General features: G+C 41.4%; 1 long non-coding RNA gene across 4 annotated transcripts in view; it reads right to left on the minus strand.

Moving 5' to 3' along the window:
- The window catches only part of LOC102154159, a 37,298-nt gene that overhangs the window by 6,799 nt on the left and 5,874 nt on the right, over positions 1–24,625 (minus strand). For 2 of the 4 annotated variants that reach the window (XR_005355360.1, XR_005355357.1), the window contains exons 5-6: positions 21,529–21,634; positions 13,782–15,609 (exon numbers count right to left, since the gene is read on the minus strand). This is a non-coding gene — a long non-coding RNA (uncharacterized LOC102154159). Of the gene's footprint in view, positions 1–12,994; positions 13,139–13,781; positions 15,610–21,528; positions 21,635–24,625 lie in introns of those variants that run through there. The other 2 variants (XR_005355358.1, XR_005355359.1) reach the window with 2 other exon arrangements.

Raw genomic sequence — 24,625 nt, forward strand, 5'->3', positions numbered from 1 at the left:
GCAGAGGAAGTAAGAGGGTCACAGACACAGCATGTTTGAGTTCTGCTGTTTCCATGCCTAGAGCCTGTGACAGGGCTCATTTCCTGAACCATTTCTGATGCAGTATTTCAGACTTCCTGTCCCTTACGAACATGTCAGAAAATAAGCCTTGCCCCTCCAGGAACTGGGTCATTCTTAGCTTCTAATCTCTTCTCTAAAACCACAGGAGATGCCATCCTACCCATAAAGGGTGGTTTCTGGCCGACGGTTGTCCCTACGAAGACTAACCCTGACTTTATCCTAGGAGTGTCTAAGAAAGAAAATCCATAATACATTTGATGCTTGGCCAATGGCACTCCCATTGCATTTTTCTGGCTAAATGTTAAAAGGAGCATCATGAAATTCTGGGTGAGAGTGTAACTAATAATATAAGGGTCGTTAAACTAGAACTCCTCCTTTATGCTCGTGACCCCTCGCAGCCACCCCACCACCATCCGTTTGCGTACTCAGCACCCATGACTCAAGTTGGCTAGTATTTCCTCCTGGCGTTGCACTAGGCCTTGGGGAAGCTCCCTTCGGTCTGTTATCTGCCTCGAATTTACCTCCTTCCTCATTGTCTTTGTTCCAGCCCACAATCTGGCTCTCCTTTCTCCTTCTCTGCAACTTCCACGCCTGCCATCATCACCTTCCTGATGAAAAAGCAAAAATTATTCCCTACCGAGAAAGTAAAAACCTGCCCGGCCATCCGTCAGGCTAGAATAACAGAGCCAGCTGCAAAGTTAACAGGAAACAATATTTCTCCCAAGGACATACTGCAACTCTCACGAGTCATAACAACTCCTTCTTTGAGTGACTACTGCTTTTTTTTTCTTTTTTTTTTTTTTCTTTTTTTTTTACTCGCTGAGAAACTCTGTTCTCTTAAAATCCTAGACTGGGAGAGCCTTTGCTGTTCAAAATTGTACCAATAAGGGTGAAACCTCCCTGCTTTGGTCTGGAGGACCCAGTCGTTTTTTTGACACAGAGAGGCAGTCACAATTTACAAACCAGGTGCAGAACTTCAGATAAGAGCACAACATGCCATAGCTATCTTAACGTTATTGTTTCCACGGAAACACTTTGCAGGCCAGACCTGACACTGATCCGAACACTACGCTACTTTGCCTTGTGCCTATCAAAACATTGCTTCATTCAAATTTTATCTGAACTCCCATCGTTGCCCCCCCCTTTTTTTTCTTATTTTTTTCTTGGTGAGATAGTCTCCAGAGTGCCTCATTCTCATTGCATTAGATCAATAAACCCAAATGCATCAGTTTGTTCCTAGTGGTCTTACGATCGAGCTAGGACACTGAGTGCCTGTTTATTTACCACAACAGAATGCATTTCCCCAAAGGTTGCCAGAATAGCGACTAGGTGCATCCCTTACACTTACATGTGGTTCTAGATTTCTTTTCAAAGTAGTTAGAAACTGGAACTTCTTCCTTTGTTAGGGATATTCATACAGGAAATAAGCTGTTTAAATTATACAAATCTTGTACTCAAGGAGTCAGTCAGTCAATACTTTCAGGCAAAATTGGAAACAATTACCCTAGACCAGGGATCACTTTTTTTTTTTTCTATAAAAGAGCAATAGTAAATATCTGAGGCTTGATCACATATAGTTAACCCTGTTGTGTAGCACAAAAGCAGCTGTAGACAATGTGTAAATGAGTGAGTGTGACTGTGTTCAGATAAAACTTTATTTACCAAAACAAGCAGTGAGCCGGATTGGGCTCAAGGACCATATAGCTTGCTTGCTTTCTTTCTTATTTTCTTTCTTTCTTTTTCTTTCTTCCTTTCTTTCTTTCTTTCTTTCTTTCTTTCTTTCTTTCTTTCTTTCTTTCTTTCTTTCTAGATTCAGAGAGAGAGGCAGAGACATAGACAGAAGGAGAAACAGGTTTCCTGCAGGGAGCCTGATGCGGGACCCAATCCCAGGACCTGGATCATGGCCTAAGCCAAAGGCAGATGCTCAACCACTGAGCCACCAAGATGCCCAGGGCTTATAGCTCTCTGCCCCTGGTCTTGACCATGTTGATAAAGTGGAATCACAGTTCATGAGTTTGCTAATTATCTTCTCCATTGAGTATATATGTCAAATATTACATGAGTGCCTAAGGAAGGTTGATTGAAATTTGAAGTTCTTTAAGAGCCCACAGAAAAAGAGATAATCCTATAGTTGTGATGAAGGACCATGAGAATTAACCAATGTTTGGTGCCTACTCTGTGCTTGATACGTAATGTAAAATGACAAATCTTCATAGTGCTACCAGGTCGGTATTTAAATCCCCATTTTATATGTAAGAGAATCTGATCCAGAATAATTACGAAGCCTTCCTAAAATCATTAGACTGTTCAATAGTGGCACCAAAATGCAGAACCGAGTCCATCTTACTCCAAAGCGGATCGTTCTCCAATACACCCTGTATGAATTTAAGCAAGTCAGCTCTCCTCTGCCCAGCTATGTCTTCTTTCTCATCATTGTTAACAGAGCCAGGACATTCTATTCTCCTGTGTGTGTTTAATCAGAGACTTCTGTGAAGACTTAGTAAAAGAAACATTTTATAATAGTGAGCCACCAGCTTCTTCCTACAAGAGCCTCCTGACAACATCTTTCTGAGAACAAATGAGAAAGAACTAGAACTACTGAAGATGAAACTCAACTAAGCCAGCCAATGGGAAATAAGCAACAATGGTCCCAGCTGATCAACAGGACACAAAGGTAGACAAGATCAGGGACGCCTGGGTGGTTCAGTGGCTGAGCGTCTGCCTTCTGCTCAGGGCATGATCCTGGGGTCCTGGGATCAAGTCTCACATCGGGCTACTTTCAGGGAGCCTGCTTCTCCCTCTGCCCATGTCTCTGCCTCTCTTTCTGTGTCTCATGAATAAATAAATAAAATTAAAAAAAAAAAAGGGCAGATGAGATCTCTGGAGCTGGTACACGATTGAGGGATTCTGATCCTAAAAGTATTGGGCTTAATCCCTCCAAAGCCCCTGAGGTGTGTCCCGCCCCCAAATTCAAATGCTGAAACTAACCCCTAGTGTGATGGTGCTTGAATGTGGAACCTTTGGGAGATAAATGGGTTTAGATGAGGCCATGACAGTAGGGCTCCCACGATGGGACAAGTGTCCTTATAGGAGGAGACACAGGATAGCTTGCTTTCTCCCTCCATCTGTACACACACACTAGGGAAAGACCATGTGAGGACATAGTGAGAAGGTGACTGTCTGCAACCCAAGGACAGAATTCGAACCAGACACATACCCTGCTGGCACCTCCATATTGTACTTCCCATTTCCAGAACCATGAGAAATAAATTTCTTTGCTTAATCTACCCAGTCTATGGTATTTTGTTATGGCAGCCCATGCTGACCAAGTCACACCTCGAGGAAAAGACATGTATCCACAAAAATCTTTGAAATAACTAGATCTCTTCAGTAAGTTTCACTTGAAAAAAAAAAAAAAAAACTATCTAAAGAAACCACACTCTATTCACCTTTGAGACCTGAATAAAAATAGGCTGTATTGGCAGAGCATTGAAAGCTCTGCCCTTCATGTTCTCAGACAGGAAAATTTGAATTGATTTCTAGACTAGAATCAGAGTATTGTTGCCTCACCCTCAGCAGCAAACAATCAGTGGCCGGCCCTCACAAACTGCATAGATAACATATTCACCCTCTTTAGGAAACACTAAAAAGCTAGCTTCCTTAAAGTATACACTAGGAGTAATCACCACCTTGTCATGATGCATCTTAATGCCATTTTATATTCTTTGGGGAAGAGGAAGAGAGAGGATAGCTGACAGGGAGGGTAATTGAGTTACAGACTATGGTTCATGAAACCCCAGAAAGACCCACCGTGCGGTACAAGTCACAGTATGCAGCTAATATAGGCTAGGCAGGCTTTGTATGTAGGCTACATGGTGGACCAAACAATCCTCACCATGGCCAATTTTAGAAGTTATTTTCTGGTCCATCTGTATCACCCTCACCCACTCAGTCTATACAGAGGAGCTGGAACTGCAGGGAGTCCAAGCAAGTCCAGTTAACACAAGAGTCCCAGGAGTTGACCACAATTAAACACTCATATCTGCCTTATGCATCTGCTTTTGGTTCCCAGATAAGTCAATGAATCTTTTGGGGAAGTTTGAACAGAAGAGCGTCTTGGCAAATGACCACTCTGCTTAAAAAACAGACTAGAGCTAATTTCTCACCTCTGATGTGCTAGGAACGGCTTTCCTGCTTACTGAGGGGAGGTAGGGGTCTTTGCTCTGATATGACAGTTCAGGTGTCAGATAAACCATGAGAGAGCCAGGGATCTAGGACACTCATTTTGTAGGAAAAGGAACTCCAGACCAAGGTGTAGGCCTTAGCTGTCTCACTCACTAACTCTTTAAGTGTGAGTGGATCGCTAAAGCCTGACATGAACCTGAGTTTTCACACAGGGAATTGAGGATTGTAGTATTTACCACCAGGGTTGAGCTAAGAGCAATTGTGTGATGGAAACACAACTAAGGAATTATAACATTTTTTTCTTTTTCTGATCAAAATAATAGTGAAGGGGGCCGTGGGACTAGGTTCCAGGTATTTGTCATGAAAACATCTCAATTCACAATCTTCATTTCATTGGCAAGCCCTTTGAAAGCACACAGTAGGGGCGCCCGGGTGGCTCAGTTGGTTGAGCGTCTGGCACTTGGTTTCGGATCAGGTCATGATCTCATGGGTCATGTGATGGAGCCCTGCATGGGGTTCTGTGCTCAGTGGGCAGTCTGCTTGGGGATTCTTTCCCTCTGACTCTCCCCCTCTCTCTCAAATAAATAACTAAATCTTAAAAAAATAAAATAAAAAAAAGAAAAGCACCCAGGAATTCAGAGAAGGTAATGTCCAGAAAAGGTGGTTATAGAGAAGGCCCTTGGCCAACACATCTTCCTGCCTGTAGAAGCCTGGAGCGCTGGTGGGGCTCCATGATCTATGTCAGGATCATTAGCAGCTGTCACTCTGACATTTAATGATGTGTGCAGAGACATATGAAGCCAAAGTCTTGGGTTTGAGCCCCTGTTATACTGGCCTCTACTCAGGTAATTTGGGCAAGTTATTTAACTTCTTTGCTCTCTCTTTAACCAAACTGGTAAGATAGGGGTGGTATGATAGTAATTTTGATGTGCCAGCTTGTCTGGGCCAAGATGCTCACTTGTATGATCAAAGATTCTGGATGTTTGGTGAGGGTGGTTTTGAGTAAGACTTAACTTATGATGGATTTTGAGTAAAGCATATGGCCCTCCATAGTGGGTGCGTCTCATCCAATAGGTTGAAGGCTTGAATAGAACAAAACACGGACCTCCCCTAAGCAAGAGGAAATTCTCCAGCACACAGCCTTCAGACTTCATCTACAAAATCAGCTCTTCCTGATTGTCTTGAAGTTGAGCTTTGAACTCAAACTGCAGCTTTTTCCTGAGTCTCTAGCTTGCCAGCTTCTCTCTTCAGATTTTGGACTGAAATACACACACACACACACACACACACACACACACACACTCTATTGGTTCTGTTCCTCTGGAGAACCCTGACCAATACTGATGGCAATACCTATCTTGCAACGTTGTTTTGAGGGATAAATGAAAGTACTTGGTAATACCAAGTTAAATATCCTATTTTCATTATCATAAGGAAAATGAAAAAGAGAGAAAAAATCTCCTGTCATGGCTTCTACTTTAGCAAAAAATGATGCCACATCTTATTGTTTTTGTGTGTCAAGGGGATGGCATTACAGAGACAATGATCCTCTTATAGACCCAATGGGGCTAAATGTCCAACCCTGTTGGAACAAAATTGCTGTTTGTATTTGCTTGAATTATCCAATTCACCTGAACTCAAGGGAGAGGGACAACTATAAGAGCTTGCTTCTTTTAGCGCACACCAAATTTTAGGGCAGAGGCATAGAGATTGCCTCTTCCCTTTTTCCACAAAGGTAGCCTCATAAATGTGTGATCATGTGGAATCTGGTAAAGGCCCTCCTAGAGGCTACCTGTTAGGATAAAAGGAGGAAGAGGATGTGCGCCCTTGAGAATGACAGTACAGGTGGGACCCTTGACACTAAGTTTGGCACTAGATGCAGAACAAATCCCAGGGGAAACCCCATTTATGTGTCCTCTAAGCACACCTTGGACACCTAGTCTTCTCTCTACTAACCTGCTCAGAAGGGGTAGCAAAGAACCCCTGAAGATGAATTAAAAAGTTGAGATCCATGGTTAATGAACATATTCAGGAACCTCTGAAGCTCCTGTAATTAAAAAGCCAGCCTTTGGGGAAGGGTGGGGGGAACCACATCTGAGCCATTAGGAGGAGCAGCGAGAAACATGCAGGTGAATGAGCTCCCAGCCCTTCATTCTGACCATGGAATTGAATTTCCCCTTCAACCACAGAATAAAACATAATTGGATTTCTCTAAGTCTTATGGAGGTATAACTCGTAATTCGGAAGAATTTGTGTATTTAACTTTCTTCCTCATCTGACCCAGGGGGATGAATTTGAACGAAATGATGCTGGAACAAGGCTGGAGGGGGCTCTGATGCTCGCCGGGCCCCTCCTTGCTGTACTGCGCTGCTGCTGCCTGCAGAGCCCAGCTGAATACAAAACCCAAGCCTCCTCTCCACCTTCCCTCCAGTGATTAATCTTTCTGTGCTTTCCGCAGGAACCTCCCTCTGCAGTGTGCATCATCTGGCCGGGATTTCCCCTCTCCTTATCACCATCACTGTCTTTGTTTTGGGAAAAAGAAGGAAAAAAATCCATGGCTCGTAGAGCCTGCATGGGAGGGCAGCTATGTGTGGAACCCACCCCATCACATGTAAAATTCATGTGGCTCCCTCCCTCTGCCAACCCGAGCATCCTTCCTCTCCCTAAGAACTCGGGACATGCAGTGCCAACCTACGTTCTCTCTAAGACTAGAATCCCCAAATTTTTACTTATTAATAACTAAAATCATTCTCTAACGAGTGCACTACTGCTTTGAAGACACCAAAACCCCCTTCCTGAGCATGGAGATACTCCATTTCTGTGCCGAAAGAAACCAATATTTCTGAACTCCTTTACCCTTCACTGAGGTAGTTGCCATGGAAACCATAACATTAAGCCAGGCAGTTACTTACTTCCACATTACATAATATTATCTAATGCTTAGTTACTCCTGAACAAACCTGTTTATTCAGTAGCTTTTTGGTCCATGTAATCAACCATATCTGCCTTGATTTGATTAAACAAGGAGCAGCAGCATAAAATCGTCCATCGCTGCGCACCTTGCGCCTGTTACTCATCCAGAAAATGACATGCTCTGCATTTGCCAAAAGGTCTATATATGTGAAGTTGTGGAAGAGGCTCTGTCACTGCTTATGCTATGTGTGGTTATGGATTAAAGTAATTGAGATTAAAAGGACATGAAGTTAGAAACTGGAGAAGTGTTTAAGATGAAATTACGATAGTTTTGAGCACTTTTTAAAATGTGTTATTTTTTTAATCAAAAGGGGAGGAGACAGCACAGATTCTCTGGAAGTCTGTATGTAAAGTCCTTCAAGGGAAGAAAATGTTCCCACTTAGGAACATCGTCCCCCGTATTCGTAGTGGGTTTCAAGAGTACTCACTCTCCATTTCCATGTTATTTCTGGGACCATAATGGATGACCATTCTCCATGACCTTGGGGCTCCTTCCTTGTTTAGGTATGGCATTAGACAATCCCTTATACCTCTTCTGGACTAATTTTAATGCACAATTTTTGGTTATTTCTGATTCATTTTTATGCACAATTTTTGGTTATTTCTCAATGAGGGCAATAATGGATAGAATACTAAGACATAAGTAATGCTTATTGAGACAAGGTTCTTGAAGGAGTAGTGAAACTTGCTCTTGCCCATGGGTCAGTCTACTGTCCATATATAGCAAGATCTGGAGAAATTTATTACTGCCCATTTTTTCCTCCCTCCCTCCCTTTTTCCCTCCTTTCTTCCTTTTGGTTCGTCTTTTTTTTCTTCCTTCCTTCCTTCCTTCTTTCTTTCTTTCTTTCTTTCTTTCTTTCTTTCTTTCTTTCTTTCTTTCTTTCTTCTTTCTTTCTCTCTTTCTTTCTCTCTTTCTTTTCTTTTTTTCTTTCTTTCTTCTTTCTTCTTTCTTTCTTTCTCTCATCTTTTAAAAATACTGCTTTAGGGATCCCTGGGTGGCGCAGCGGTTTGGCGCCTGCCTTTGGCCCAGGGCGTGATCCTGGAGACCTGGGATCGAATCCCACGTCGGGCTCCCGGTGCATGGAGCTTGCTTCTACCTCTGCCTGTGTCTCTGCCTCTCTCTCTTTCTCTCTCTCTGACTATCATAAATAAATTTAAAAAATTTAAAAAAAATTAAAATAAAAATACTGCTTTAGACAGTCGTTGATAGTGTTTATTAAGAAATGAATTGAATTCCTAGGCTGACATTTTTTAAACATTTTACTAAGTATTCGTATAGTTCTATAACCCATTGATGAGTCTCTGATACGTCCTTTTTAAGTATGTTCTTATTAAAGACATAATGATAATGCACATTATTATTTCAGGGGAAAAAAAGATAAGGCAAAAGTCCATTAAAACCACTCAAGACTCCCACCACCCAAAAAAGAAAGATTTGTGCCATTTTAATGCAAATGGAAATAGCATGTAATTAGAGACTCTGCAGGAATACTTTTTCTTTTGATTTGGTCCATAACTCCTTTCTTCGTGTATTTTCTTGTGTGTATTGATTCTGTCATGTTCTGCTCCGTCGTGACATTTTATTTCAGGGTCTTAATTTGTTTTGCATGGAATCCTTGGTCTTTTCATCTGCAGAAAGTCAATGTTGACTTTTCCTGCTGTTCTAGAAGGTTCATTTCCCTGCAAAGTTCTCTCTCTCTCTCTCTCTCTTTCTCTCTCCTCCTTCTGCTATTTCTAACAACTCTGAACTGGCCAGCACATTGCTCTTTTCATGCAGCTTCCTTTGTCTATGAGAGCCTTCCTCCCTCTTTCTTCCTCACCGTTTGGGCATCACACCTGCCTACCCTACTCACTTCTTTCTGTAAGACTCAGTTCAGGCATCAAATCCTGGATGGAGTCTCCAGTTCACAACACTCGACTCGACCCACCCACCAGTGAATTTTCCCTTCCTGGCTTCTAGTTCTAATTCCTAACCTATATAGAATATATAGAAATAATTAAAATATTAATGTCTCAGTTGTTGATCAGTCTCTCTCCATTTATTTATTAAACAAATATCTATGGGGCCCTACTCTGTGTCAATCCAGGACAGTAGGTCATCAGAGGTAAATAAGACCAATGGGGTCTGGTCCCTAAACAAGCTTATCCCTGCATCTTGAATTTCCTAGCAAAATATCTGGCCCATACTAGACACTTAATATTTGCTTGTTCAATTGGTTTTTAAAACTGCCACCTTTTGTACATGTGTTACCTAAATTTTAGAATAGAAAAATATAAACTAACAGAAAAAAAGATTTGTCTGTACTCTCACTTAGCTACAAATTAAGTCACACTTTAATGTACATATTTTCCAAACAAAATTTTCTTAGATATAACACAAATCTTATTTTAAAATGGGGTCCAACAGCACGGGTTTCTTGTACTTGAATGCCCCACAGGCATGACCATCAGCATGCGGATGGCTTCTTGTCATGCAGGCATAAATGTTTCTGAATGAGGGGACACTCCAACGGATAGGGTGATTTTTTTAGCCATTCTTGCCTCGGGTCTGGCTCTATATTTTTTTATAACTTCACTACAGGGCAGACTGCTGACTTATCCACTCATCTGGAAACAAGAGCAAGAAAGGATAGGAACTCGGTTCCCTGAAGACAAAGAGTTCAATTTCAAGAAAGCAGACCAGGATTCATCTTTGTCTATGGTTTAATAATCTGAAAGTTCTGGTGGGTCACACAAACCTTTATCTGGGTCTCTGACTTTGTACTCCAAATATTTGCCTACAAATACACCTCAAAATGTAATGTTTGGAGTCAAACTACCTTGACTTTCAAATGTTGGTCCTACAGTTGGGAAACTGGACAATGAAATCTCTCTTTTGAGTCTCAGTCTCCTTTTCTATAAATTAGTACAATAATGAAGGATTGATCAAAGTGCATGCATATATAAAACCCTCCGGCTAATGCAGGACACACAGAAAGCATTTAACAGACATGAATGTTACAAGTCTCTCTCTCTCTCCATACATACACACATACGCGTACACACTCGTAACTCAAACACACAAAGATCACAGACTTCTCTCTTTTGGAAAATTTCTAAGTCCTTTCTCCTTAAAGTAATACAATATTAATTACATTTGCAGTTTATACACCCCCACCTTTTAATAAAATGTTTTCCTTTGGCTTGAAATCTCATCAGCATATTCTTTTTGAGTCTGTAAGTTACTTATCTCATAGTATAAGAGATTTCCTCCGCTTGAAGACTCAATGTTAGCTGCACTTAAGAGTTTTCATGGTATCCACTTCACCATTGTTCAGCCATACAATCACAGAAAAGAAAACTTTGGCCCCTAGTAGTCCTAAATGATTCCGCTTTGACACATCTATGATAAATTTTGTTTGGGGAGTTGAATTGAAACCATTTCATAAAATGGAAATTTCAGGTGGAGAATTGCAAAGGAAGATTGTTAAAGTAGAGGGCATTGTTACCACCACCCTGGTTCCCTTTGATTGTTCAGGATTTTGCACTTCAGTTGGGAAATATGTTATGCTCACGAAGACCATCTTATTTTATATCCCAAGTCACAGGCTGGAAGGCTCTACCCCTCATGTACTTCAATAGGAAACCCCCAAATTAGAAAAGAAACAAAGCTCACCCTTCAAAATGGGGGGAGTTCTGAGTTAAAAGAGCCTCAAGCAACCAATCCAGGTGGATCAAAAGAAAAAAGATGATGAGGAATATGAAAGCCAGAGTGAGGGGAACTGCCATTTAAATTCTCTTTATCTTCCCCTGGCTCTACTTGCTACAATTCCAGTAGCCTCTTTATGTGCTCTGTTAAAGGAAGGCCATGTGTTTATTCTGCTATTAACAAATCAGGAAGCCTTGCTGAAATGTTTGCTTTAGCTTAACACTATGCTTGGTGGATAAGTTTAATTCAGGTCAGCACAGTTTCTTTTGCGGTGATAATAGTGGGACCTTGCTGGGGGGTTGGGGTGGGGAGAGAATATGTAGGCACGTATACATTTGATGACAGAAACCTACTTTTATGCAATTGGCTGCCTCAATTTATCCAAATATTTGTTGGATGTTCTCATAAGCCTGCTTTTAAGGTAAACGGTTCATAAGATTTTATCACCCACCGTATTTATTTATTCTCAAAACAACTCCTTCAGTACGTATACACTTACGTTTGACTTTTTTTTTGTTTTGTTTTTTTACGTTTGACTTTTTTTTTAATAATAAATTTATTTTTTATTGGTGTTCAATTTGCCAACATACAGGATAACACTCAGTGCTCATCCCGTCAAGTGCCTCCCTCAGTGCCCGTCACCCATTCACCCCCAGCCCCTGCCCTCCTCCCCTTCCACCACCCCTAGTTCATTTCCCAGAGTTAGGAGTCTCTCATGTTCTGTCTCCCTTTCTGATATTTCCCACTCATTTCTTCTCCCTTCCCTTCTATTCCCATTCACTATTATTTATATTCCCCAAATGAATGAGACCATATAATGTTTGTCCTTCTCCGATTGACTTATTTCACTCAGCATAGTACCCTCCAGTTCCATCCACGTTGAAGCAAATGGTGGGTATTTGTCATTTCTAATGGCTGAGTAATATTCCATTGTATACATAAACCACATCTTTATCCATTCATCTTTCGATGGACACCGAGACTCCTTCCACAGTTTGGCTATTGTGGACATTGCTGCTAGAAACATCGGGGTGTAAACAATTCCCACTGAGCCTCACAGTGGCCTCGCCGGATCAACAGGATAAACATTACTCACTGAGCCCTGCACCAGGCAGGGGGCAGAGCAGCTCCCCCCAAGTGCTAACACCTGAAAATCAGCACTATAGGTCTCTCCCCCAGAAGACCAGCTAGACGGACAGGGGAAAAACAAATTATTGACCAAGCAGCACTGGAAAGTTCCAGGGGACGTTTGACTTTTGATAATTTGAGTCCACATCTAGTCTTTGAAATCTTTAGCACTTACCATCCCCACTTTATAGAGAAGGCAGCCAGACGCTCAAAGAACTAAGGTCATACACCCAAGTCCAAACATGAGTAAATCAGTGATACTTGGCTTTTTAATGAAAGCTATAGAATCTGACCCCAGGAAAATGTGAGATACATAAACTTTACATATGACTTCTGGAATGGTAGTCTCCCCCAGAGCCCACTCGTGGAAGTCCAGTTTAAGAATTCCCTATAGTAAATGAAAGGCCTGGATCTAATCTCATTCTTCTAAATGCAAGTCCAGCATACCTGCCCCCACCCCACCGCATTCTAATATCTAGACTTAAGTTCATGTGGTCCATGTCTGTCTACAGCCTTTTTTAAAATGATACTCTGACTCATTTCTTTTTTAATTTCCAGGCTGAAACAACTTTTTGTCTGCCTGATTCCTTCACTCCTGAATTGTTCTGGATCTTCTCTGAAGCTGACATGCAGCAACACATTCAGAAAGTACCATGAAGATTTATTCAAAGGATGCCCAGAGTTCCCCCTGGTGATTCCAGACAGCAGTACATCGAATCCACATCTTGTGAGCATGAGAAATTCATTTAACCTTTGGATATTTCATCTTGGGATTGGTAATCTTTTGTATGGCCATCACCAATTGTTGCCACTGATGTGCTGCTAGCTGACCTGTCTTTGGTACACTTAATGGACCTCTTATTTGAACACAGAAGCTAAAAACCTAAATAATCTATTAACTGATTGAATTAAAGAGAATGTTAAAATAACCAAGTCATCCTTCTTTGTGACCAAGTTGGGTTTATTCTAGGATTCAAGCACCATGCAATAGTAACATCATAGTTGACTCAAAATAATGAATTAAGAGAGAAAATTCCTTTCAAGCTGTGCTGAAAAGCATTTGATAAAATTCAGTGCCTGTTCGTGATGAAAATGCTCAGCAAGCTAGGAATGAGAGGAAAATATTAGAAATGCATTACATATTCTTATTGAAATTTGGAAAGGTGAAATATCTGCTTGCTAGAATGGTCGCTATCAGCATTATGCCACAAATCTTAGCCAATGCAATGAGATATGATTAAATAGAAACCCTAAATACTGTAAAAGAAGAGACTGGCCAGATTTTGTTTTTGCATACAATCAAATTCTCTACACTGAAAAATGCATCATTGACCTTTCCACCTTTGCATTTGCTGCCAGTCTTGTGGGATGAGTGCTAATATCAGCCTCTCAGACCAAGGTCGCAGAGCTAAGAGGATCTGAGCCATGCTGTTACCTTTGTCTGTCTGACTCCCAAGCCACAGGCTGCATCACCATCCCATTTCGTCTCTGCACTGTTGTAAAATGGAAAGGGTTATGAAAAGCAGGCACCAAAGTTTCCTAACCATTTCTCCTGTGTCTCCCTCCTAAAAAAAAAGAAAAAAGAAAAAAAAGAAAAGAGAAGAGAAAGAAGAGAAGAGAAGAGAAAGAGAGAAAAGAAGAGAAAGAGAGAAGAGAAGAGAAGAGAAGAGAAGAGAAGAGAAGAGAAGAGAAGAGAAGAGAAGAGAAGAGAAGAGAAGAGAAGAGAAGAGAAGAGAAGAGAAGAAGAGGCTGGGAAGTTTCTGTAAAAGTCAGAACTCTTGTCCTAGTTAAAACACACACATACATACACACACACACAAAAACAACCTTCATTCTTCATTAAAATAAAAAGACTAAACCAACAGAAAAATGCCAATGAGCAGCACATGCCCACTGGAATTATTACTCATGGAACTCAAGCCAAGGATGTGCTTTTATTTTTCATCCTAAGATCTCATGGGTCAGCAGAAGCCTCATTTTTCTAAAATAAAATAAACAAGGGATATCTGTGCCATCTCTCAGAGGCTAATGGCAAGCCCAACAAGGGCGCTATCCCAGAGTATTTCACATAATCAAATGCCAAGGAGAGTCTCTGCAGGAATGGGGGTGGGGAGGGTTAGGGAACAACTTCTCCCAGCCACCTTTGCTCTGTCCCTCTAGCCAGCACTTGTTCTCAAGCTTTTGGTTGAAATTACATCAGAGGAAGAGAAGAAAAAACATAAACATTTGCTCTGCTACCTCTTAATTTTTCAAAATATAGTTGGCTTCACTGTCCTGAGTTAATTAAGCTGCACTCCATTTAAAGCACCATTGAATATTTCTCTTTGCATGTGATTCATTTATGCTTCCTTTTCTTCTACTGATAGAAATCAGTGTGTAGGTGAGCACGTCTTGTTAGGTCCTTAGAAAAGAAACTGCATCACCAAGATCTGGTATTTATAAACTAGGCTTCGAAGCAGTCAGAGAACTCCAGAGCTATATTTTAGGGAAAAAAAAATGTGTTCTCTGCAATATATTGAAATACTGAGTGAATACTATGGGAACATCATTATTATTATGTGGCATAGATCTCTGACTTCAGCATGGTTCTTTGTGGTGTAGTCTATTAATATAAACCACCGTAGATATCCATTATAATGTACTACCGACATATGGATTTTTCTGTTCACTTTAAAATAAGTGGTTTTAATTTTATACTAGACTATCATGTAGAAGAGAATCACGTCTAACTATCTTCTGAGGTTAAATAAGAAATTTCGAGTTGTTTCCAAACACCTTGTTTCTGCAAACCTGCTGGCCATGTTGGGAACAGCTGGATTCAGAACTTACCACCTGTGCCTCCCTGGATTTGAGCAAGTCCCTCGAGTTCTGCTGTCAAAGGAAGGCTGCCTTGTCTGGTTGCTGCTGTTACTGCTCTAGTTTCTGGTGCTGACGACCTCTGAACTTACTCTCCCTTCAATAAAATGAGTGCAGATCATGGAAGGAGCTCACACCAGGATGGGATGAGTTCAGAATTATAAACTAGCTCCTCCAGCTTCATAGTTTTATCACACAACGTGGATGCAGATTTTCTCCGTCAGCATTGATTTCCTGAAACTCAAGAGTCAGGTGGATTTGAAAGAGAGTTTAAAAAATGTAGGTGTCTTTTCAGGTTGGGTTGCTCATTCTGAGTTGAGCTCAGCCAGAGAAAGACATCGTTGTCTCTGAGTGTGTTCACAAACACGATGGTGGGGGGGAAAGATGTGTGCTCTCAGCCCTACCGAGAATACACAGTCTTCTGTGAGCTCACTGTTGCCCAGCCTAACGGCTGGATGTTGCCCTCTGACCTGAGTATGAAGCAGAGCTTCTGAGGCCCTCATGTTACGCATCAACTTTGATATTTATAAGTTCACAGATGTCTCATTGTCATCTCGCTGAGCTGGGCTGTGGCACTCCCGAGCGACGAGAGCCACGCAGTGTCTTCATCCATGTAGTCCTGGCATGCACCTCGGATGACAGTCTCATCTCTCACAGGGCAATGTGGAAATGATGCATCATGGTCAAGGCTACTGGCGGTATCATCGTCATCATCATTTCTATGAATATCAATCAGACACTCAAATGAGTCAAAAGCCTTGGAACAAACAAATTAAGGTGCTTGGGTAGGCATCATGCCCAACGCAACACTCTCCCCCCTGGCAAAAAGAGAGCAAAGAGGGAAAGGATGAGGATTTATTTGGGGTTCTTTCTGGTGCCAGGCACTGTACTGGGTGGCGGGTGGCAACCACATCATCAGCTGTAGGAAGAGTTTAACCAGCAGAAGTCTTGAGAGTCCCCCAGGAAGATCCCAGCAACCGTGTTCAGATCCAAATGGAGGATCTGTGTGCAATTTAAACTTTCTAAAGGAAATCAGTGGTCTGCCATAAAGATCTAGTGTGCAGTACAAAGATTAAGAGAATGTAATGAAGAGGAAGGCAGGAGCTGCCCTCAGTCCCTTGGGCCCAAGCCTCAGCTCTGACTTGTGCCTGTCAGTTTCCTCCCTGTATCTCACAGAGCCTCTGTGACATGGGTAATAGCGGGCCTGTGCCATTCTGTTGTGGTGACACGTAAATAAGAATCCAAGCAAGCTCTCAGCACACCAATTCACACGCAAGGGCAGTGCCTGTTCTCCTCACACAGCAGATTCAGGACACCAACCATACTGAGTGGCACATGAGATCGTAGAGTCACAGCACCTGGAGACACCGAGCAAGGCTTTCCCTGGAAGGAGGACTTAGCAGCAGGTGCCGTTTTGCAGAATATATTGGAAGAGACAAACCTCCTTAAAAATACAATTGATCAGACCATATCTGATGTTCACTTTGAGCATAGGCTGAGAGTAGAAGCTCTGATATTAGCACACGGTACCCAAGCCCAGACAGGAAAGGCCAAGAATAGCATTGGCAGCCACCGAGGATCAGTAGACCTTGCTCAACACAAAAGTACCAGAGAACCAGACCAGAACAGAAATCGTTCTTCACCACATCCTGCAAAGGATTTCCCTTTTTCTTTTCTTTCCTTTTCTCTTCTTTTGAAAAATCTTTTCATCCAGTTTCTGAATGAAGGGGAAATGGAAAAAGGTAATAACACCCCACGGTGTGGTATGCATTTATGTTTGAGTCAATTACAAAGAAAACATGGATACTGTTTTCATGCCTTGCTTCCATATCCACTCATTGGTAGCAGTTCTCTCTGGGTAACTTTACTCCCTGGGGGCACCTTATCCCCAGATGCTGCTCGAGACCCCCAGAGTAGTGTAGAAGCACACATCACCCAAGGATGTCCTCCTGCCTGGAAGTCCCATGTACTGATGTCACATACTTTCCCTCATTTCAGCCCATCTACTGAGGCAGGGGTCTTGGCTGTACTGGGAGAAAATGGGATCACAGACCCTGAGCTGCAGCCCAATGCCACCTTCACCATCCCAACGGTCTTGGCACTTGGCTGCTAGGATTTCTATATTATCCGAAACTAGATGGTCCTTTACTTGAGTGAAGTCTGTTTACCTTTATGCTTCAACCCCCAAACCTATGCAGATTGAGGAGGAAACCACTGCTAAAATCATCACATTTTCTGCCTCAACGTGAAATTGTCAGAGCTACCCTCTGCAAGGTGTGAGCCAGATGCATATCTACTTTTGAATCCTGATACTTCAATCTGCTCACCTCGGGCCCCTGTGTCACATCAACATTTTGCCACTAAATTACCACTTGTCCCTGTGTGTTTCATCCTCTTGTATTTGGGTTTGGATTACCAGTTTAGTATGGGCAAGAAAGAATCATAAAAGCAGATGGTTTCACTGTGGACTCTAAGATGCTTTCTGGGCGTATGAATGATAGGGATGTGATTTTAGTTTACTAAACAAAGAAAATTTCAAAAGAAGCTCCAAGATTACACGAGAGAGGTGACCTTGGGACCAATTCGTGTCTGGTGCTGGGAACATGACATGCATCCTGCTAACCAGGGAGCAGGAGATAGCACTTCTCGAGGAAATTTGAAGAGATCTTTCCTCCTTGTTATGGACAAAGAGGCTAGTGAGTCCCCCTCCCCACCAACTTGTGCTTAGGAAAAGGTAGGAGAAGTTGGGTTCAGCAATCGCAGAAGGAATTTTCTGACATGGTAATCTCTTTAAGGGAAGCCAAGTGGAAATGGCATTTGACCCTCTGGCATCTCCATGAGACAAACATAGTAAGTGGGGAAGTAGGCGATTGACACTAAAAAGTCACCCCGGCAAAGGCGGTGCCCCCCTTTCTTCCAAGAATTTAACTGGATGAATGAAGACAGAATTATCGAAGTTGTGGGTTCTCTCAGAATACATACAATGGTGTCATTTTGTAGTTAGAATTTCCTCCCAGTTGTTTACGTTAATTTTCAAAAGGAAATCACAGAAGAAAAGCATCAGTGGGTATTGCTAAGTCATAGTTCAAATTATTTGAGGCCATTGTCCTTGAAGAATCCCAGTCTGTGAAAGGTAGGTATACCCCATCTAAGAACAGTGTAAAGCCTCTGGGGGAGACTGTCTTCTCCCGGGGTGCCCAAGAATGGCTGTACAGGTTATGTACTGCACAACTCTGGAGGATACCATTCACACCGTGGTTACATAGTCTAGGTGACTGGCATTTCTTAGAATTATGCAGTGCCCAACATGAAAAGATGAGCAGATTAAAATGCTCTTTGGTCATCATATTGACATGTCCTAAAAATTTCAGAACAGTGACTGGAGAAATGGAGTTGGTATGAAAGAGACAAATTTGGTGTAATGGAGAAGGGTGACAAAGAACAAGAATGAAGGGGCTTTCACCAAAGCATGATGAGTCTGAAACCCTGTTCCAAACTCCTTAGGAGACAAAGCAAGAGGGGAAATACCTCCAGATTCCAGAGTTGTGGTATATGTGAAATTAGAACAAGCTAGTTGCTACTCAGAGATACAGATTTCCCTGGTCCTATGGTCTGAGAGAAATTTCTCCCTACGTGTTCAGAAAGAAATAGTTGAATGCTAACAAACTCTGAAGATGATGCATTTGAATGTGAAGCAAAACATTTCCCAAGTTGAAGAACTAGGACAAGTCAATGTTCCTGAGAATTTCTTTCTTACCCTAATCCAGAATTGGGCTACTTCAGAGCACTTGACGTTTGTCTCTCATCCTTAGCAAGGGAATTTGGAAAGTGAGTTTAGAAGGAGCAGTAGCTGTGGTCTATTTCTATTCCGATCTGCCCTCCTTTCTCATAACAAGATATAATTCACCCAACACATGACTTGCTAGAGGCTCAAACCCTAGGAGCCTCTACTCTTAGAGATTGAACAGGCTCTTAAGTGGAATCCTACTGATCCTACCCAGAGCAAGGACGTTGGCATTTTGAGGCTTCTCATACATGACCCACCCCTCTTCTGCCATCCACCAACCTTACAGGTACCCGGACTGCTTAGGTTCTGTGTTTTGTGAATTTAGAAGCTGTTGACTAGTGTCATATCTCAAGTGGCTTGTGCCATGAGCCTGTTCAAGAAAAAGGCACACTTCTGAAAAGTCCAGGAGTGATCAATAAATATAGACTCAGGAGTTTGTTGAAATAGGCTCATTTTAATCCATTCACTCTCACAGAGCCACTGTGCTTGTGGAAAAAGGCTGGGGTCAGCAGAAAGAGCCATTCCCAGGAGATCCTATCATTTGTCTACACAGGATGAAAAAAGTAATGAGTTGAAACAACTCTATCTCCAAAATAAAGATATCCAGAGAAGAACTTAATGCAGTGTTGGTTGTTTAAATGTATTTTGCAAATTAAAAAGGCAAGTGCACAACTCGAAGTTTTGCTTTCCCCATGACAACACTATCAGTTGCTCTCTGCTTTTCCTCATCAGAGTTTTGCTCTAAATCTGGGCCTGCACTCTATGTGTAACCCAGGTGGGAAGCCTTCATATCTTTTATGTACATCTACAGTGTGACCTCATTAAATAGGATTTCCCAGTTTGAAGTCAATGACAATTAAGACAGGGGATCACTAAAATTTTCCTTGGCACTACTCAGGATAAAATGGTTTGCTAAGCAAATTAATAGTGTCAATGAGATTCCAAGGGAAATGTTTGCCTACTTCAGAAAACAAACTGTTGTCAAGTACATTAGAACCTCAAGCTATCAATTAGGTGCGTGCCAGACATGCTTAGATGAATGATATAGCCCAGACACAGACAGACATCGAAGCTTCCGAAGTTACGCTGCGTATTAGCTGGGTGACCTTGGACAGGTTAGCTCATGTCTTCAGGCCCTGCTTCCCTCCTTGAAAATCAAGATGAAAACATCCCAAATGAGCTAATGTATCCAAAGCACAAGACAGTTATGAAGCATTGATATGTGATGGCTGTCTTCTCTCTCTCTTACCCTTATTCCAAAATGCTACCTCTACCCAGGAGACAGAGCACATCCTATCATCCCAAGGCAAGGGACTCCACTTGAGAGTCATGAAAACTGTTTCTTTTCAAATTTTCTACTTCACAGAGTGGCCTTTAAGTTGGGTTTCCGAGATATCATTGTGCTTTAAAAAAGAAATGAGAATATCTAAAAATATAACAAGATTGCATTTTGTCCTCCTAATGTGCTTCTATAATAGGTCTCAATAGCTTTTAAAAAATAACTAAGCTGATTGCCACTGGTGGAATTACATTTGGAAATATGTATCTCTTAGCAGATGTACCAGAAAAATTATCCTCATACGCAAAGGGTAATGTGTGCATATAGCATCTATGCATGTCTCTAACCCTGAATAGAATGCATCAGCTCCATAGCAGGGGTGTGGCATATAAGGCAAAGAGACATGTGTACAGCTCTAGATACTATTTACTGAGCTGTGAAGAACTGAGTTAACCATGCCCTAGAGGCCCTGCCTCAGACGCCACATTAATGATTCCTGCATACACAAATTCATTAGTTGTTTAATTAAGTTAAATCATGAATTGAATTTGTTTAATCATTAATTAAGGAACAAGGAGCGCTGTGCTAAAATTTAGCACCTCAGGAAAAAAGGCAGAAGAAAATAGCAATCCCAAATTCCTGCTTCCTACACCACCCTGTGGTTAACCAATCTGTCCTCTCCTTCCCTACACACACAAACACACACGTGCACACTCTCAGAAATCATTCCCAGAAAATTTTTTACCTTTCCTTTTCAAACTTGGTATTGTTTTCAAAATACAAGTGAAAGTCATTTCTTTGCAGATTGTATATTTGACTTTTTTTGGCCTTCTGCAGATGGGATTTTTCTTATTTAAGGGGGAGGGAGGAGATTTGCTTAGATTCATAAAATAAAAATGGTGGCTTTTTTTTTTAACCCATGAAGGACCAATGGGCAGCAGAGGGACTAAATTTTAACCCCAAATGGATTCTTAAGAGAACCCTACCAGTAATCTCAAATGCTTCCAAAATCATTTTAAGAATTCAGATAACAGTACAATTAGAATCCCAAACAGAGGTATTCTTAGGCCTCCAGCCTATCAGAGTATTGAGAGTAAAATGGAGAATTGCATTTACTCAATACCTGAAATGAAACTCCCTTTCAGCAACCACAGTGGAATGTTGGAAGCCACCTCAAGCACTTGCATTGTGAAAACGTAAGACAGTGGTCATTTTCTTTGTGAATATCAGCAGCTCGCCTCTCGTGATCTCAGGCATGACTTGTGAATCCTATGGCCCCTCCAGATGGTTGGTGCCATAATATTGCACCAAGGCAATCTATTCTGGTTTCTAGCATTAATCAAGTGAGGCATTTCTTACAGGTGTTCCCCCAGAACAGGATGTGAATTCTGGTACACTTGATTTTGTTTCTCATGTTGCCAAGGGTTGGGGGGGGTGGTAGATTTGGAAGGTTTACTTGGCAGCATGGTGAGGGGACTCCAGGCTGAGAATCCCTGCTTTGGCATAATTGTCCATATCCTCGCAGAAGTGGCTGGGTTAGTTGTCATAGCAACAGACATAAAAATTATTCACCTGATTTTTTCCTTCTGGCTTTTCAGGGTACAGCACCATGAAGTGTGGGAAACCTCTCTCCAATTTGCTCACAACAAAGGCAGGTGAGTTTTCTCATCTATTATTCCTGAAAGCCGATTTTCAAAAAAAAAAAAAAAAAAAAAAAAAAAACATCTTTCAAAATTTAGCCTGGTGGACCAGTCAGCACGCAGACATATTTGAATGATATGTAACCAGACAGAGCAGTATACACTATATCAGATAAATTGGACCACCCGAATTTACTGACGGAGGTTCAGATCTTTGTGGACTGGAGTGAGATGAAGGATTTCACAGAAGAGGAAGTTACGGGTAGAGGAAGAAGAGAATTATTTGTTCTCCTAACTTATTGAAACAGAGAAAGGGAGATTACTGGATCCCTGTAAATTGTCTCTCTGCAGAATTATGTTGCTGCTTTGGATGATGCAGGAAAAAAATGGACATTTTTTAGTGCTTTGGAATTCATAGGCAGAAGATATATGTAAATATAAGTATTTACAAAGCTATAAATATACATATACACATATCAGTTGAGTTCATAGCTAATACTTCATATTCAAAATAATCCTACAAATATGCATTTAGTACCTGGAAGTTGTAGAACAAGGTGCCACATAAGTATGAAGTTGAATGAAATAATCAAGAGACCATCTTTACAACAGAGAGTAATAGACAAGCCCGCTAGTGACCGAAATACAAAGCCTACAAGCAAATACTTTCAAGAGAAGTACAGATGCAGGCAAATGCCACAGAAGAGCTCAGCTTCCTAACTGAAGACATCAGGAAGAGATCCATGAGATGAGTGGCATTTGGGATGAACGAAGTATTGGCAGAGAGAATGGGGACAGCCAAGGCAGAGAAGCGGGATGAGCAAGGGCTCTGAGGTGGGCCTTCCAATTTCAGGGCAGGAGTACGAAAAACTAGAATAAAGATACAATACCAGGAAGGACTCAAATGCCAATGTCAAGGTCTGTATTTAATTTGGTGAGTCACTGAGAATTTTTTGAGCAAGTAATGACATGACTGGAACTTCACAAGACAGGTTCACAGGACAGATACTCATGTGTAAAATGAGCTGCGGTGGGGAGGAGGGTGGGCCAGGGATGGCGACATGCAAAGGTGTAGCTGCCAGACTGAGCACTAGGTATTTGACAAGGAAGAATGCAGACTCAAAATGTCTCCAAGGTTCCTGTGGCTAAAGATGAGGCAGCCTGAAGATCAATAAAATAATAACTTCAATGGAGTGAAACACCCACCCACACACGCAGGCCACTGGTTACCTCCAGAGGAAATTTTCCAACCTGCTTTGGAAACTGGTAAACAAAGGGAAAGAATCAAACATTTATAGCACCTTCCTTACACAGACTCAACAATTTGGATCATTTCCTTGCATACATGTATTCCAATTAATGAATTAAGAAGAAACGATAGACTAGAACATCACTACCTTTCAACCACTAACAAAATAATAGTTCTAGGTCTGTGGTTCTCAGAGTATGGTCACTGGACCACCAGCATCAGTATCACCTGGGAGGTTATTGGGCCAAACCCAGATCTACTGAATCAGAAACAAAGGTGGAGTCTCAAAAATCTGTAGTTTAATTAGCCTGCCAGGTGATTCTGGTGCATACTCAAGATTGAAAACCACTGGCCTGGACAATTACCATCAACGGCTGCTAATATTATCATGAGCCTCCTATTAGAAATATAATACGTCACCTATGCAGCAGCTTTGCCAAATAATGCATATCATGCCTCTTTATCAAACTATCTATTTATAGGAAATGTGGGGGACTATAGAATACACTAAACAAACTTTTCTGATAATCTAATCAACAAAATTCTAACTGTGGGAAAACCTACCAGACAAATACAGTGGGTTCTTCAACAAATGAATTGTAAGGAAAAAGGAAGACAGAGGAGGAATCAGAGATCGAGCATTTTTGACAAGAAATAGATCAACTGATTGTGGTGTGTGGATTTTATTTCTATTTGATTCAGGTAGATGTCAACCACAAAAACAAAATTACAAGATAATTGACAACCAGAAGTGGAACACTGACTCAAAACATGATATTATGTTAATTATTTTTCAGTGATAAAGTGTTGTGGCTGTTTTTTTTTTAGAATCCCTATCTTTTAGAAATACATACTGAAGCATTTATAACTTCAAAATAATCTGAGTGGGGTAGATATAAAAACAAAAAATAAGATTGGCTGTGAACTGATTATTAGTTGCTGGATGATGGGTACGTGGAGGTTCATTGTGCAATTCTGTCGACTTCTGTAAATGTTTGAAATTTTCCAAAAACGATTTTTGTAAAAATAGAAAGATTTCAAAGATATATTTCCTCTACCTCTGATGCACACACAAAATATCTCTGAGGTTAGCAGCTGGGGTGATCATAAAAGTGGTGAGCAGGAGAAAGTACTGGAGTTCAGGGCAGGACAAGCTTGGTTTTGAGCATGTGGAATTGAAGGCACTGGCAGTGTGTTAATGGGGAGGATTCCAGGTCATTTGGGAAGGTTGGCTTGTAGGTTGGAAGAAAAGCTGGTCTAAGAATTACCAGGTTAGATAACATATAATATAGATATTAGCTCCATATATGCTCAGAAAAGAACAAAAAAATAAAAATAAGTTGCCAGAGTAAGTACCATTGTACACTGTTTTATGACCTAGCCTAGGAAGAGAAGATGTAAAGATGCATGTTGGGTGTTATAAGTCTCAAATGTCACAGCAAACGAATACTTGACCTTTGCATAAGTCAGGATGGGCTAGGTCATGTACAAACAATAGGTAACCCCCAAATCTCAATGATAAAACAAACTTAAATATATATATATATATTTTTTTTAATTTCTTTCTTGCGTATATGGACAGCACTGATTAGCATGGGTGCTCCTGCTCATTGGGCTTCCCTGGAAGCAGGAGCATCTCCAGAACAGATGTTTCAAGGGGAAGGCAAAGTGGTAGTTCATGCCTTAGATTAAAATCTAAGCCTCTTCCCTGTTTGCATGTCACCTCATCGCACATCTCATTCAACAAAGCGAGTGACAAAGCAGGTGCCATACTCTCTCA

Source organism: Canis lupus, chromosome 2 (assembly GCF_011100685.1).
Source record: "Canis lupus familiaris isolate Mischka breed German Shepherd chromosome 2, alternate assembly UU_Cfam_GSD_1.0, whole genome shotgun sequence".
In the NCBI taxonomy this organism is placed as follows: Eukaryota; Metazoa; Chordata; class Mammalia; order Carnivora; family Canidae; genus Canis; species Canis lupus.